Consider the following 18,079-nt stretch of genomic DNA (forward strand, 5'->3'; position numbering starts at 1 on the left):
TCAAACATCTATTTTGTCGTTTGGCTTTTGAATCCTTTTTCGGTCGTTCACTCAACATCCCATCACGATTAGTAGCTTCAACATCAAAAGGTGCTGACACACTCAAAGGAAGGAGAGATTGCAGACTTTGCCCAAACCAAATCGAGAGGTCAGAAATTTCAAAAATGTATCTATATTGTACATATATGAGCGTAAATACAACACGTATTTCCATACAAATGTATGTAAACACATAGGGGCCTAGCCAAGCACCATTGGTCTCAGAGTCAAGTGTATGAGACCGTTGGTCTCGACCAGGGTTAAAAAGAGAAAAAGAAGCTTTCGGAAAGTCCGCTTTTGCGGAATACCACCTAGGTGGGCACAATTACAGGCAATTAGCCGCAACTGTCAAAAGTATTTTCATCCTATAAAGAAGCAAAAAAAAGGGATGTGTTTGAATCACTGTCCAAAAATCAATGCATTTAGTAAGCTTTACAGCACATTCGAAGAAAAACGTAGTAGTGCTTTCAATTGCTCATGTCAGCGAAGATATTAATCCTGTAACAAAAAAACCACAAGTCATACATGATTATAATGAGCATAAAAGTGGTACTGATACTTTCGAAAAAATGCTACGTGGATTCACCGGCAAAAGAAAAACAACCCCTGGCATTATTTTATAATATGCTGGATTTGCAGCGTTCAGGCTGTTTGATCTTAGCCACCCTATGTGGAACCCCAATAAGTTTGAAGAGCGCAACATATTTTTGAAATAACTCTCTACGAATCTTGCGCAGAAGCAATTACAAAACCGATGCAAAACTAAAAATTAATTCTACAAAAAAATTCTATTGGACGGGATAAATTTTAAAAGGGGTCCTGCAGAATCGAGCTGGCGTCCAGCAATACAACTAGGCTTTAATAATTTATTTTATTCCAAAATTAGTTAATTTTCAAATATTTGTCACCATTTTCCTTTCCTGCCACAAATCAATACTTTGAAAAGGCAGTGTGAAAACTGTTAAGATTGATAATAAACCAACAGCAGTTTGTGACTATTGCCTTTCCGGCATGTTCCAAACACTATATAAGGATGTATGAAAAGTTCTATTTTGCAAAATACAATGATGCGGACAATACACCAACAACGTCTACATCCATTCAAAATGCTTTAAAAAGACAGCGAAGATTTCACCCATTTGAGCAGTTCAAAATTAAAACTTTATTGATTTTTATATTTTTCAAAATTAAAAGTCTAAATTTCCATACGAAATACATTACTGAGCACTAAGTGCCCAAGTCACGAGATTAAGTTGTATAGCTATATCAAAGTTCTAAGGTTAAGCATAATAGAGAGCGTGGACACGCCCACTTTTTTAAAACATTTAGTCCTCAAGTGTCCTTGCTACTGCGATGCCCTGTGTCAAATTGCAATTTTATATCTTAATTAAGTCCTTAGTTATGGCACTTTATATGTTTTCGGTTAATGGCGATTTGTGGGCGTCACAGTAGCGATTACGCCCATCTACGAACTCGATTTTTTTTTGCCAAGTAGCCTGCACAACAAATTTCATCAAGATATCTCAATTTCTACTCAAGGTACATTTCTTTATTTATTGGATCTGCTTAGTAAAACCTAACTATAAGTATTCAAATCTTAAATCTATTTAAAACTTAAGAAGCTCAAGAATGTGGTTGAGCTTTTTTGGTGGAACTTTGCTCTTTAGTAGGCTGGCAGATCACTTCTTTTTAAACGTGTTTGATTGTAGGAATTTGTCAAGACATTTGCCAATGGGTTTGGATGTTCGCGAAGTTTAGAAATATATCTCATTCTGCTGTCCTCTATCTCCTTCTTTACCATAAGAATATCTAGATTTTTATGAATGTTTTCATTACACATGTACCATGATTCACCCGTGATTGTTCTAAGAATTTTAGATTGGAACCTTTGTATTATATCAATGTTGGTTGCACAGGTCGTACCCCACAGTTGAATGCCATACATCTAAATCGGTTTTATGATTGCATTGTATAACAGTACTTTGTTGTCTAGGCTAAGTTTAGAATTTTTGTTTAAAATCCAATTTTAATTTGCTGCTCTTAACTTCATACAAGTTATTTTACTCCCTATATGTTTTCGCCACATGAGCCGTCGATCCAGGTGAATCCCAACATAAGTTACTTCATTCGCTTGGGGTACTAGGGCATTGTTTATTTTAACTGTCCGACAAGTTTCTGGTCTTAGCGAGAACGTAACATCCTTGCATTTTTGCTAATTAATATTTACATATACGCCAGTTGGCTAGCCATTCTTCAACAAAATTTAAGTGTTGCTCTAATACTCTTGATGCTCTGATGGGGTATTTGTTCCGGCTTACTAGAACTGTGTCATCAGCGAAAGTGGTTGTCAATAAGTTAGTAGCTGTTGGAATGTCTGCTCTATATATTATGTACAGAGTTGGGCCTACCACGCTTCCCCTAGGTACACCAGCCCTTATTACTCGTTCTTTTGATTTGAAATCTGCTGCTTAAACTGTAAAATTCGTGCTTCTTAAATATGACTCCAAAGTTTTATTCAATTCGTAATGTAAAACGTTTTTGATTTTCCACAAAAGGCCATCATGCCAGACCTTATCGAACACCTGAGCTACATCTACAAAAATAGCTGAACATTACTTTCTCTGATCGAATGCTTTCCTGATTTCGTTGGTAATTCTATTTAGTTGCTTTACAGTGCCATGTTTAGCACGAAAACCGAATTGGTGCGTTGGTATTATATTATTTTCGTGGAAGAAAGAAGTCATCTTTGATAGTAACAGTTTTTCAAATATTTTAGAAATAGAGGGTAAGAGACTTATTGGTCTGTAGGAAGACAGCTGTGTTAGGTCTTTACCAGATTTATCTATCATGATGATCTGCAACTTTTTCCATGAAATTGGATAGTATCCGGAAGAGCAAGGAAAACACTTTTATAGCAATATTTGGTAACTCAATTATCGTTTTTGGAGTAATATAATCGTGTCCTGATGCCTTTTTCGGATTTTGCTCTTTTATGATTCTAGTAACTTCAGAAGTAAGTAAGTAGTTCAGAAGTAGCGGTAGGGGGCAAGGTTGGCAATTTAAAGTTGTTTTTTGGGCAATTGGGTTGAAATACCTTTTCTAGGTAATTTGTAAAGCAATTTTCCTTATCCTCATCACTACGTGCCCAATTACCATTCAACTGTCTTAGAGGCATATTGGAATCTACTGGTGGCGAAAGACTTTTGGGCTTTCCAAAGGGAGTTTTGATTGCTAGAATTTGGACACAGTTTCTTTACATAATTTTCAGTGTTGTGTTCTTCCACACGTTTAAACACTGTTTTTAACTTTCGTATAGCAGATTTCAATTGAAGCAGAGTTGAAAGGGAGCGATTTAACTGCCATACGCGTCTAGCTCGCCCTTTCTCATTTACAAGTTTCTCTATTTCATTATTGGTGCTCTTTCTAAAACCAACTGGTTTATTGTTTCTTTTTGGTGTTGCTGCATTAGTTATTACATCATTAAATTCTCTTATACTTTCATCAATGTCTTTTCTTGTGTTTACTTTGCAATCAATATTGATTTGGCTGCTGATATATTTTCTATACTTCAACCAGTTAGTTTTATGTGATGTTAGAGAAGCTTTAGGCTCAAATATCATGGGCTGTTTGTATAACTTTATTATCTGTACATGTGCCAGATGTAATTTTAAAACAAGGTGAACAATATAGCCGTAAGATTTTTTTAGGGATATTTTGTAGCTTGTAACTGTAGTGGTGGATGGAGGGTTGTTCACGCAAGTGAGGAAAGTTCTCTGATCGCCATTCACTTGGGAGTGGCCAGAAACGATTCTTTTACACATGGCTCAAGCAGCTCACTACTTCCGGTCTTTGACCAAGTATCCTTTGGGTAGCCTAAGAACATCCGTTTGGGTTTGGGACCCGCCACGTAAAAAGCAAGAAGGAGGGTTTTGCGGCAGTTGCATTTGTACACTACATTTGCATAGCTTCCTTGCATATGATTATTCTTAAAAGTAATAGGATTTGAACTTTTGTCTTTTGTTTTGTAACATTTGGTTACGACGTGCTTGAATACCCTGTGACAACTTCGATTTCAAATCTTTATATACAAGACAACCCCTGTAGTTAGCAGTGTGATTTCCTCCACAATTGCTGCATTTTTTATTTAGTTCGTCTTTTCTAAGGGTGTATTTAGAAGTGAGATGTATAATAAATCACCACATACCACACAAACACTGCGTTGAGTGCAATATGATTTGGTAAGCCCATATTCTTGACAGTTAGTACATTGTACCCGACCGTTTCTTTTACGTGGTTCTTCAACAGTTACTCTACGATTTCAAATTATATATTGGATGTGTTTCATTTTTTTTAAGTTGATTTGAGTTCGGCAACAATTCAATTTTAAACATTGGCTGTGGTACTTTATTTCTATACATAATAATAATATAATGTATTTACAACAGTTTTAATACCAAAACCGCATTCTTCCAATGTTTCTTTGACTTCACTAGAGTTTACGGTGGCCTCTATACCCTTAATTACAACAACTAGATCAGATGATGCTAATAATAGTTCCTGTTTTTATTTGACAAAAATTTAACTACTTCCGTAAAACTTTCTTCGGCTGAGATTTATAATAGCATCCTCCCATTTCGGGGTTATACGGATAGAGGAGCTCCTCCAGATCAAGAATATATATACATACATATAGTTGCCGCTGACTTATGGTTTTTGAGATATTTGCATTTAAAGTTCAAAAATGAACTATTTATAAAAATTGTTTCTCCGATTTATAATGCATTTTACACTTATATTTTTATCTTTTATATCCACTAGCACTTCACTAATTTGTTTCTAAACATTTATTTTATGTTAAATAGTGCAAAAATAACTTTAATTCCATATCAAATTTTAGTTAAAATCCATTTATTCATAAAATAGGAAAATGGTTGTAAACAAGCGAAAACCATATTTTGTAATGTAATAAAAATAAGAAAAAAGAAAGATTATTAAGATAAATTCATTACCGTGCGTTGAGTAATGTAAAATCTTTCAAAATTCTCATTATCTTGAGGAAATCTTGATAAATGCAGAAAGGAATTCTATGCAGAAAACTAATGTGTTATTATATTTTCAGTCATTGGGGTATTATTTGTTTTCTTTATTACTTTTAGTTCCTCTGTTATATATGGACGTAAGGTAGCACTGATTTTTAGTTATAATGCAACCCTTTTGTTATTGTAAAAGTTATTTTTGCACTATTTAATATAAAACAAATGGTTAGAAACGAATAAGTGAAGTGTTAGTGGATATAAAAGTTAAAAATATAACTATAAAATTCATTATAAATGGAAGAAACACGCATTTTAAATAGTTGAATTTTTGAACTTTAAATGCAATTATTTTAGAAACCATAAGTCAGCGGAGACTATATGTGTATATTTTCTTAATCCGAAGGACCTGCTCTATCTGTGCATACCCATTTTAACCGGGGGATGCTATTCTAAAATTTACCCCTTTTTCAGTGTAGGACTGAATTTTTGTTTCATCTATATTGCCATTGAAAAAAGTTGAAATAAAAATTGTTAGTACCTACAATTTCACTTAACAACAAGTGTATTACTGCTACGCTCGCGCAAATATATTGGAGGTGGTTTGGCATTAACGACTGTGGTGGTACCCTTCGCATCGTCGTCTGCACTCTTGCTTAGTAAGGAAAATCTGTTGCCATTTAAAACTTCCGGTTTATTCTTATTTGGTATGCCGCCTTGAAATTTTTTAGGATTGACCGCTGACTTGGAAGGACTTAATTTCCTTTTTATATTAACGTAGCGGGCAATGCCATTTCGCAGAGATTGGCCCTTTTTTAATGTTACATTCTCACCTTGCGTTATGTTATTCTTCGCTTTTTGCGTGCTTGCTGGTACCTGCTTAGTTATTGGTGTGAGCAAACGCGAGCTGGTCGTTGTTGATTGCCGTTCTCTGCTGCTTGTTTTTTGTAAGCTCTGCTTATGGTGCAGCTCAGTTGGTCGCTGCGATGACTCATCCTTCTCACCGTTGCCTTGTTTATTGGTAGGAGCTGAATCCGCAGGCTCGGCAAATTCAGAGAATGCCTACGGCCTTGTTGGTGAGGCTGCGCTGCGCTCATGTTTTTTGGTTTATTTTATTGTTTATTTCGCAGTTATTTGTTATTTGATTAATCTAATTTTCAAATTTCTTGTGTTTTTTATGGTTTGATTAACACTTTCGGCGTTATTGCCTAACGCTTGCACTTATTGCACTTTTTTGAATAATTGTTCATTTTGTTTCATTTTTATTTTTGGTTTTTGTAGAAAGTTTCTACGGAGCGCCGTTTAGATTGAAAGCTCGCTTAAACATCAGCAGGGATAAATATAATGTTATAAATGTGGGCCGCGGCTACGTCTCATATACTCTAGACTTTACATATCTCCACAGGAAAATGTCACTGGATCTTGGTGGCCAATCAACCGTCCCAAAACTTGAAATATATATGAGAAGTGGCGGCGTCGTGTTGAAACCAAATGTCGCCGAGATCACTAGCTTCAATTTTGCGATAACGGTCGCCATTTCCGTGTTGTCATTATCTCCGGCATTATTTCTGATTCCACAAGTCCCAAAAAGCTTCAATTTTGCTTGTTCTGTCCACGATCTTCGTGTATATCGCTAGTAAAGAAGAATGAATGCTGGGTCTTAAGATGGGTGAGGATGTTGCGAATAGTGTGCTCTGAAAATGGCGGTTATGTTGACCGTAAATTCAGCGAAGCGCGTAAAACATATTCTTTACAGCACGTGAATTTTCGTAATAAAGTTGAACGGTTTATAATGTTATTTAGGCGTAAGTATTTCTATGATATGCCAAACAATGCTGAACAAAAATAACATAACAGCTTGACCCGACTCATGCGAGTAAGCTCTTATTAGACCCGTAAAATATACAGAACATTTTGATATCTGTGTAACAACTATTTCATTGATAAAAACTTAAATCTCGTTTAAGCTAAAATTTTAATATCATAATTCTATGGATACGGGACATTTCAGAAAATGCTGACTCTTACATTCCGTCGCGTTCTGCTTTTAATCCATATCTATGCGGCATGGTTGTTTTCAAGTTGCAACTATTAGAGACGTCATGCATAACTCCCCTCTTTGCTTTTAGAATTCTTCCGAATCCTTGTTTTTGAAATTTTAATGTTGACATTATTTCGTTTTATCCACATAACTACTATTATTATAATTACAATATTGCTTATTACAATTTTTTAAAAATTTACTTTTGTCAAAAATTCTTTTTTACAAATTGCATTTCGATTTTTAATTTAGATTAGATAATTTGAATCACTTTATCATTATTTACAGTTTTAAGCAACAAAATATCATCTGGAAACTGTTGCATATAAGTTTTATTATTATATTGGAATACACAGTCATTTTTATACTCTCGCAACAATGTTGCTAACGAGAGTATTATAGTTTTGTTCACATAACGGTTGTTTGTAAGTCCTAAAACTAAAAGAGTCAGATATAGGGTTATATATACCAAAGTGATCAGGGTGACGAGTAGAGTTGAAATCCGAATGTCTGTCTGTCCGTCCGTCCGTTTGTCCGTCCGTCTGTCCGCCCGTGCAAGCTGTAACTTGAGTAAAAATTGAGATATCATGATGAAACTTAGTACACGTATTTCTTGGCTCCATAAGAAAGTTAAGTTCGAAGATGGGCAAAATCGGCCCACTGCCACGCCCACAAAATGGCGAAAACCGAAAACTTATAAAGTGTCATAACTAAGCCATAAATAAAGATATTATAGTGAAATTTGGCACAAAGGATCGCATTAGGGAGGGGCAGATTTGGACGTAATTCTTTTGGAAAAGTGGGCGTGGCCCCGCCCCCTACTATTTTTTTTGTACATATCTCGGAAACTACTATAGCTATGTCAACCAAACTCTATAGAGTCGTTTTCTTCAGGTATTTCCATATACAGTTCAAAAATGGAAGAAATCGGATAATAACCACGCCCACCTCCCATACAAAGGTTATGTTCAAAATCACTAAAAGTGCGTTAACCGACTAACAAAAAACGTCAGAAACACTAAATCTTACGGAAGAAATGGCAGAAGGAAGCTGCACCCAGCCTTTTTTTAAAAATTGAAAATGGGCGTGGCGCCGCCCACTTATGGACCAAGAACCATATCTCAGGAGCTACTAGACCGATTTCAATGAAATTCGGTATATAATATTTTCTTAACACCCTGATGACATGTACGAAATATGGGTGAAATCGGTTCACAACCACGCCTTCTTCCAATATAAAGCTATTTTGAATTCCATCTGATGCCTTCTCTGTATAATACGAGTATAAACATTAGGAACCAATGATGATAGCGGAATAAAACTTTACAAAAATACGGTATTTGAAAAATATGTAAATGACGTATTATGAAATCTCGATTATCACTTTACCATGCGAGAGTATAAAATGTTCGGTGACACCCGAACTTAGCCCTTCCTTACTTGTTAAAAATACAATTTCTTAATTTTAAGTTTTTTAACAAAGTGTTGGCTTTATATTGTTAATGGCTTGCTTCTAACACTTCCTCATCTATTTGATCAGTTTCGAACTTATTTCTATTTGGCATTGGTGTGATTAATTTTAAATCGGTAGATAAATATGTTCTAGGTAGCTGAATTGCATTATGATTGACTCATTTTTGTAAGTCATAAGTACTACTATTGCAAGTTTCAGTCTAAAAAAAGATTATATTTTTCTGCTGCTACATTGTTTTGTATTTCTATAATTTTTTCCTTATATTACCTTAATTTGTTCAACTAATCGTTGAAGTTGACATTATTTCGTTATTCTCTTGGTTCAATGAGTTTAGCTTACTGGCAGTTTCTACTGTGCTCTTTAATTGATACAGACTATTAATGCAGTGGTTGTTTATTGAAATTTGTTTATTTAAATTAATTATCTCATTGTGACTATTTTTCCTACTGTCAATAAATACTTCTCTATATCCTGTGTGTCTTTATCATCCATTATACCGAATAACCATTTGGGTACTCTTTTCCTCTTACTTATTTATTTTATTTCCCTCCCTGGGAGTTATTGATCTTATTTTTGACTTTACAGTTTCTATTTATTTATAGGTATAATATTTTCCTTAATCTTATCAACCACTTCCATTATCTGTTTTAGTTTAATTATATGTAAAATAGTATATAGTATACAAACCGTACTATCTCTACTTCTCCTAGCTGAACTACAATATACCCTGCTTCTTCTGTGATTGGTGTCTCTTGTATATTCCCTTTCATTCAAAACCATTGTTATAATGACTATCCATATATAACACCGAAAAAACTCAAAATATGTAAAAACTATTCAAATATAATATAACCAATTGGAGGATGGGTTGTGTGTAAAAGTTCTGCAAGTGAGAAAAGTTCTCTGACTACCATTCACTTGGGAATAGCCACAAACGATTATTTTATATATGGCTCAAGCAGCTCACGACTTCCGGTCTTAGACTATTTATCCACTCGTTAGAAGGCGACCTGAAGTAAAAAAGCGAAGCATCCCCTCACCAGGGTTAATAGTTCGAATAGTCTTGTGTGCTGGGCTTGGGACCCGCCCCAGCCACGTAAAAATTTTACCACTGAAAAGGAAGACAACAGTCACGGATGGGTGACTCCCCTTTTATTGATAACCACGGCTAACGCATTAAGGATTACTATTAAAGAGCAAGCACCCTCCTTAATTAGGAAGGTGCCGTTGCCAAGCTGCGATGGACGGAACAAGGACAGAGGTGGGTAGCTCCTTGTGGCATTTACTAAAGTGGCCAAATAAAGGAGCGCAAATTCGTTGTGGGATTCGTGGTGGGAGAGAGACTCCGTCGCCGAGTACTGTCATTCACACCAATGGATGAACGTCTAGCCACAATCCGCATCAAAGCGAAGTTCTTCGACATATCGCTGATCTGCGCCCATGCCGCGAGGGAAGAGAATGATGCACAGTGGTCGGGCTTATATGGAGCGAGCGGCCAAAAATACTTCTAGTGGAGATTAAAATTCTAAATTTTTTCCGAAATTCTATAAAAATATAAATGAATAAATAAATATAAAATATCGTTCACATTCAACTCACTCCTCAAGTTACACCCCCTGCTCGTAAGTCCCCATATCACAGAATAATGCATTTGTTTGTAATTTTAACAAGTACTAAGCATATTATTGTATAATATATTATACTAAAAGATCATACAAATATTTATTAAAAATTTACTTCATTTAAGGTGGTATCTTTCGTTGTCCCGTTATGAAAGGATCCGATGAAAGGAGTAGACGCTTTAGTAGGTCTTGATTTGTTGCTACTCGAGAAATTTTCCTTGTATGCTGCAGACGAAATTTTTTTATGTCCTTATTTCTTGACTCAGCAGCTTCCTCCAACAATTCCTCAATCGACAACAGAGCGTTTTCAATTATGGATGGTCCATGAATTAAAATCTTATGAACAGTAGGCGGAAGGTAATACCATTAATATGTCCTTGTTAAATGAAAGGCTATTTGGAGTGCAAATGTCCTAAATTTTTCAACATTAATTTTGTATCCTGAATAGAGTGTTTGCAATATTGTTGCACATCTTTCAATAAGGTCTTTATCTAGGCCTGTAATTTCCGAAGATAACCCAGGATTACTGACCAATCTTCGGCTTATCGACAATCAATCCCATTTTCAAGCGAAATTCTGTTTGCCTTTTTCTTGTGACGTGACAAATAGGTGGCTGTCGTCCAAACTATTGTTCGCACAGGTGAAGTGTGTAGATCGGAATTGAATGAAAACGATTCATTTTTCGAAAGCCAATCGGAATACTTTTCCAAAACGAATGTTTTATTTCGTTTGCAGTCACTCCAAAATATTGCAATTCTCTTGCAGCAGTAATTAACGCGTTTTTCCAATTGATCCAAATATTCCGCTTTCATTATACAGCCATCATTCTCTATTTTCGATTTCACAGATTGAAATAATTCCTTGTGAAATAATTTAATCTTGACTGGATTTTTACCTGTCACTGAACACCACTTATTATATATATAAATACGGCTTACTTCGCATTCATAAGAAGCTCCTATATAAAAAGTAAAGCATAATATAATTAAAAGTTATAAATAACTTAAGAAAAGAAAATTAACAAATGAACGGAATCAAAGAACAACACAAAAAAACGCACAAGGACAATCACGATATTAACAACACACATCACATAAAGCACAATTACACAAACGAAAAAAATGCTCAAAAGCGGCGAGACCACGTTGTTCTGTTCAAGGTTACGCAGCGGCTAGCAAAAACTAGCAGCTAGAATTTTCTTTATATAATCTGTAAATATTGGCTTATATTCCGATATAAGTTTGATCGTTAACTTCGATTAAATTCACAACTAAAAGTCTAAGTGAAAATTTTGTTTACGTATAAATTTTTAATACAACCCAATTTTACATTACAAAAATTAAGTTAATTAATAAAAACTAACACAACATTTTGAGTCCATAAATATAATTAAATATAATAGTTCATACCTTTATTTACAATATTAAATACTTCCATAATTCGTCTTATCTTTTTTTTAATTGTTTTAATTTTTTGTTTTAAAGCCTCACTTGCACGTTGCTTACACTGCAACCAGGGGCTAACGCAGGGGGGGGGGGGGGGGGGGGTTGTGGGGTGTTAAAACGACCCCCCCGCCCCCCCAAGTAATTGAATTTTTAAACAGTAGAATTTCATTCTACATAGTCATTTGAAAAATTGTAATTTGTTGTTTTCAAAGCAATCTTTCTGCCGACGATGATACAATTGTATCTTTTTTGATACTTTTTTTCTAAATTTTGTAATTTGATACTTTTTTGTTCACAAACGGCCTATTTTGATACTTTTCTGCTGATAGAATTTAATTTTTTTAAAATATGAAAATGTTAAACTAAAACAAACCTATTGCATCTGGATAGTATTAAAAAGTTGTGGGAATATAGGCCAATTAAAAACCCCAGAAAAATGTAATCTGGACAGAGACATTTTTTTAATTTGCTTCAAAGTAATGAGTTATGAGTAATGAGATGATGCCTTATAACTCTGTGGCTGCTGAACTGGATTTTTTTTAGATTTAAGGGGAATTGTGAGTCGAAAATGGACTTCTTTTGAAAATTAGTTCTGAACTGAAAAATCACCAATAAGGTTTCTATTATTTTTTTTAGAGTTTATTTTTAATCATAATACAGGGAAAATAAAAATCATTTATTATGACTTTCAGTTTTCGTTCCATGAGCAAACTGTTGTGAAATAAATTTAAATTAAAAAAAATTATGCTATTTGCAAAAAAATACTTGAGTGTCTTAACTAAAATGTCTATATTTTTAATAAAAACAACCAGAAAAAACTGGTCTGAATTAGATACACAACTTTACTTATTATTTGTTTTTCAAATGAAAATTTTTAAAACAACGGTTGTGCTTTTGATACTTTTTGATACTTTTTTTGCTTGGCAACATATACTTAATTTTTTTAGCTCGCGGCAACACTTGTCACTAATGATTAGAGCGTGAATGAGAATAGAACAAATGAATTATGTGCGTACGTGCGTACGTGCGTACTAAAGCCAATTTTTGCATTATCAAAACACAGAAGCCTATGTTTGCAGCAAATAGACTGTGATTTGAGCAGCTGCGTTGCTTATGCGAATAATTTGTATGCTGAAATTAGTGAAATGCGTAATGATTCTGAACAATCGTTTAAACTAATTTTTGAATCAGTTAAAACAATAGCCGCAGAATTAGATTTAGAAATCAAAATTCCGCGTTTGGCGAAGCGGCAAACTAATCGCGACAATTATGAAGGCGAACCGGAAGAATATTCAATCAATTTATATACCGTTTTTAGATAATTTTTTGGACCAAATCAATGAACGATTTTTAAAACATCGAGAGCTGCTTTCCAAAATTGAAAACATTTTGCCAAATAAATGCATAAATCTTGACGTTATTGAGATGCAGGAGACTGTTCGTGTTTTAGAAAAGCAATGGTCCGCTGATGTAGAAGATCGCGCTGAATTTATAATGTGGAAAAGGTTAAAAATCTTTTCTTCAGATTATATTTTCTAACTAAAATTTTGAATATATTTTCAGGAACTGGTGCATCCTTTTTCAAAGATTGGAGCAACAATCCCTATATCTGTCGCTTCAAGTGAACGCTGAAAATAAAAGAAGATTAGACTTCAATTTGTGAATGAAATAATGAAACCTTGTCTTTTTACCTAAAACCCCCCCCACATTTTTTTCCTGCGTTCGCCACTGACTGCAACGCATTGAAAACCAATAAAATGTTTTGCTCTTTGTTAAACAGTTATTCTTGCAGAGTACAGCTGGAACAAAACAAAAATAACAGCAGATTAAAAAAGTGTGAGCTATTATGAGACAGTGTTGGCACATTTTTAGCGAAAACTTTAACTTGATTTTTTTATTTTTGGCCTATGGGGGCGACCACAGTGAGACGATGGGACCAAAGATGCCTTCTATGAGCGCTTGGAGCGCACCTATGAGAGCTGCCCCGCCACGATATAAAAATCGTGCTTGGCGACTTTAACGCTAGGGTGGACAAAGAAGGTATCTTTGGCACTACGGTCGGTAAATTCAGCCTCCATAACGAAACATCCCCAAATGGGTTGAGGCTGATCGACTTCGCCAGGGCCCGAAATATGGTTATCTGTAATACTAGATTCCAGCATAAGAAAATTCATAGAGCCACCTCGCTGTTACCGGATCGAGAAACCACCAACCAGATCGATCATGTTGTGATAGACGGAAGACACGTATCCAGTATTTTGGACGTGCGTGCGCTACGAGGTCCTAACATTGACTCGGACCATTATCTTGTTGCAACCAAGATTATTCGGCTAACAGAAGGTTTCAAGACCGAAGCATACTCTTGTAGGACGCCCAGAGGTGATCTAGCAACTGTTGGCCAGAGCATACTGAAATTACTTAGGCAACACTTCTTCAGCCTGCTGAATGGCAGTGAAAGTACAACGCCAGAAGAAGGCGAACCTGATTCCCCAATAGATTATGATGGAGAAGACGTTCCATTGCCGTATTGCGTATTGTGCGAAAGCTTAAAGCACACCGTCAACAAACTGATTGGGTCCTATCAGTGTGGCCTTATACCTGGCGAGTCAACAACTGCCCAGATATTCACCATGCTAAAAATTTTAGAAAAGACTTGTGAAAGGAGAATCGACACACACCACCGCTTCATCGATTTCGAAGCTGCTTTCGACAGCACGAAAAGGAGCTGCCTTTATGCCGCGATGTCTGAATTTGGTATCCCCGCAAAACTAATACGGCTGTGTAAACTGACGTTGAACAACACGAAAAGCTCCGTCAGGATCGGGAAGGACCTCTCCGAGCCGTTCGGTACCAAACGAGGTTTCAGACAAGGCGACTCTCTATCGTGCGACTTCTTCACTCTGCTGCTGGAGAAAATAATTCGAGCTGCAGAACTTAATCGAGCAGGTAAATTTTTTTATAAGAGTGAACAGAGTATCATCGACACCCGCGGCTTTCTCCTGACTGGACAAGGAAGCAGATAGGTATGGCAGTGAACGAGGAAAAGTCGAAATATCTCCTGTCATCAAACAAACAGTCGTCGCACTCGTGACTTGGTTAGTGTTGACAGTCATAACTTAGATAATTTCGTCTATCTGGGAACCAGTGTGAACACCACCAACAATGTCAGCCAACGCAGGATAACTCTTGCCAACAGGTGCTACTTCAGACTGAGTAGGCCATTGAGAAGTAAAGTCCTCTCTCGACGAACAAAAACCAAACACTATAAGTCACTCATAATTCTCGTCAGAGATAAAGAGATGTTAAACTCCTCTCTCACTGGAAGTGAGAGAGCAATTGTTAAACGTCAAAACCACCTAAACTTTGACAGTTGATCGAGTTCAGGAGGTTTTGACGTTTAGCAATTGGAAACGAGCGATGGCCAGATTGAAATCTTACCAAAAAAATATGTAAACGGAGGGATTTGTTGCATCGTTCAAGACCACTTTTAAAAATGAAAATTAAATAAATTTGTAAAATTTAAAGATATTTGATGAAACGTTTTGTAATTTGAAGCATCATAGTTTTATTTTCAATGAAAAATGATTAAAAACGTTTAATGATTGAGAGCTAACAAGCTTAAATCCAATTATTGGGCATTGAAAGGACAAAAGTCAGTTGTTATAATATTCTTTCAAAAGATTTAAATAGTTTCTCCATATAATAAATAACCGCTATATAGTAATTTTTATTCATACTAAATGTTGGGTGTTTGAATTTAAATGCCCAAAAATTGTAATTTTGTTCAATCTGGCCATAATGGAAAATGTTATAAAAACGCTAATTTTGAGGCGCTCTCACACTGGAATAAGTTTAACAACCCTTTATTCCTGATTCTCGTCCTGCTATATTGTGAAGAGGCTTGGACGATGACAACAACTGATGAGTCGACGTTGCGAGTTTTCGACAGAAAATTTCTGCGAAAGATTTGTTGTCCTTTGCGCGTTGGCCGCGGCGAATATCGCATTCGATGGAACGATGAGCTGTATGAGATATATGACGACATTGACATATGTAGTTCAGCGAATTAAAAGACAGAGGCTACGCTGGCCAGCTCTGAAACTATTCGACGCAGTTCCCGCCGGGGGAAGTAGAGGAAGAGGAATACCTCCACTCCGTTGGAAGGACCAGGCGGAGAAGGACTTGGTTTCGCTTGAAATATCCAATTGGCGCAACGTAGCGAAAAGAAGAAACGACTGGCGCACTGCTGTTATCTCGGCTATAATTGCGTTAGCGTTGTCTACGCCAATAAAGAAGAAGAAGAATGGGGTGAATGTAATTATTAGTTTGTTTTATTTCTGAGTGTTGTCAAATTGATATTTGGATTGTAATTCTAAATTTCTAATGCAATCATTTTACCTCTTTGTTCTGGTTATGATAATATTAGGAATCAATTTCTATAGATAAATTTAATTGAACTAGGTTAATTCCTTTTATGGTTTCGTTGTTTACTTTATGCGTTCCGTCGTTTATAGTGTTACCATGACTTAAACCTATTACAGGATAGTTCTTTTCTTGGAATATGTTACAATGTGCTTCTTTGTTTAGTAATATGGGTACACTTGTATTACAATTGTCTTCCTTTTCCTGTTTACATACATACATATCTATTTGCTTAAATTGTTTTTACAGTTTCGTACAAGAGTGTAATTACTGTTACTTATAGTGACTAAGTTGTCTAATTGTAATTTACCTTGTTTACACATTAAAGGTGTTAGTTTGAAAGTTTGGCATAATTTGTCTGTGATTGGATATTTATATTATCTTGCATTCTTAGTATGTGAATTCTTGCATATTCTAAAACATTAATAACTGGAACGTTTTGTTTTTCGGTTTTCATTATCCTTTCAATTTCTTCTATATTGATTGCTGCAGAATCGAAATCTCCATTCTTTGCAAAATTAAAAATAAATCTAATAATTCGCTATGGATTTCTAGGAGGAGTGTTTGATATTTTATTCTTTGAGCGTTTGATGTCGAATGGCTGGGGGTAGTCATGGGGTGTTGTATATGTATGTAGTTTTTCGTATAAAGCTCGTAACGCGATACTTTTAAATATAGAATCATTATCAGTCTTGAGTTGTGAGCAGAATGGGTACATTTGAGTGATAACTTCTTCTACAATCTTATGGAATTCTCTTTTGTTTTCTAGTTTCCTAATATATGCATATTTTGAATATTTTTCAGTGCTTGTTAAGTAAGTGGTATTATTAATGTGAAATACAAGTATCTTCATTTGTATGGATGTACCTATGCCTATTGATATTGGTGTTTTTCCATATGCTTGTTTTGTTGGGTCACGTTCATATTAATTTTCTTTGCATATCACACATATTTTTGCTAATTTCTTTGTATCTTCTCTCAGAGTTGGCCAATTGCATGTTCCTAATATTTCTTTGGTATTGTTTTCTGCGCTCTATATGTTCTTTCGTGAGTGTGTTTCATTATTTCATCTCGTTCTTTCTCTACTATGATGTCTTTCAGTAAATGTTGGCAAAATACCTTTTTCGCTGAGTCAAATGTAGTATTTATAATTTCGTGTATTTCGTACTAATTCTAGTTGCGTGTGGACAGCTGTTGTGATATTTGGATTTATTATTTGTTTCAATGTTCCAATTAAATCAATTTTTGTTGTGAAATGACGATGAATGTATTAACTGTGGTTCGCTTGATTTTTTTATAATTATTTGATTTTTGAATTCATATATGAGCCGCTCAATAAACACATCAATTAACTCCACTTTTTGAAAAATCTTAAGTTTAAGTGTCAAAGTATAGTCATAACTTTTTATATTTATAATAACTTTCCTGAATAATAAATATTAGCACCGTTAAATGGCAATTATTTTTGGCAACTGAATAATAAGTAATTAATTTCAGAAGCCATTTCGATTAACTCCATACTCTAAGATAAATCGTTTCAGTAACGTCGTATCTATGCTGGCCGTGCATCGACGCTTATTTGTTTTTAAACGGCCGAAGATGTTCTCTTCCCCTCAATAATATTCGTAACAAAATCGCATCGGTAAACAGATAAAGAGAAGCACAATTAGTATATGTAGCAGTGAACTCGCACGCAGTATGTTACTGTGTACTTCTAATAGTAGATAGTAGAATTCTTAAACTAACTCAAAAGCGGAGACAAATGCTATTTTTTATAAATATATAAATTATTTTTTACAGTTTGATTTCAGTTTTGATATTTTATATTTTGGAAAACTGTAACTGAAAACTTAGATGTGTACAAAATTATATGTATATGCGTATTTAGCAATGGCAACATTGTTCAAATGAAATCAAAAAATAATGGCTGATTTCTACGAGCTTAAATTTTGACATATTTTTTTTATAACTAAGGAAGGGAGGAGCGGAATTCTCTATTAGCC

The sequence above is a fragment of the Bactrocera neohumeralis genome, unplaced genomic scaffold (assembly GCF_024586455.1).
Source record: "Bactrocera neohumeralis isolate Rockhampton unplaced genomic scaffold, APGP_CSIRO_Bneo_wtdbg2-racon-allhic-juicebox.fasta_v2 cluster10, whole genome shotgun sequence".
Lineage (NCBI taxonomy): Eukaryota > Metazoa > Arthropoda > Insecta > Diptera > Tephritidae > Bactrocera > Bactrocera neohumeralis.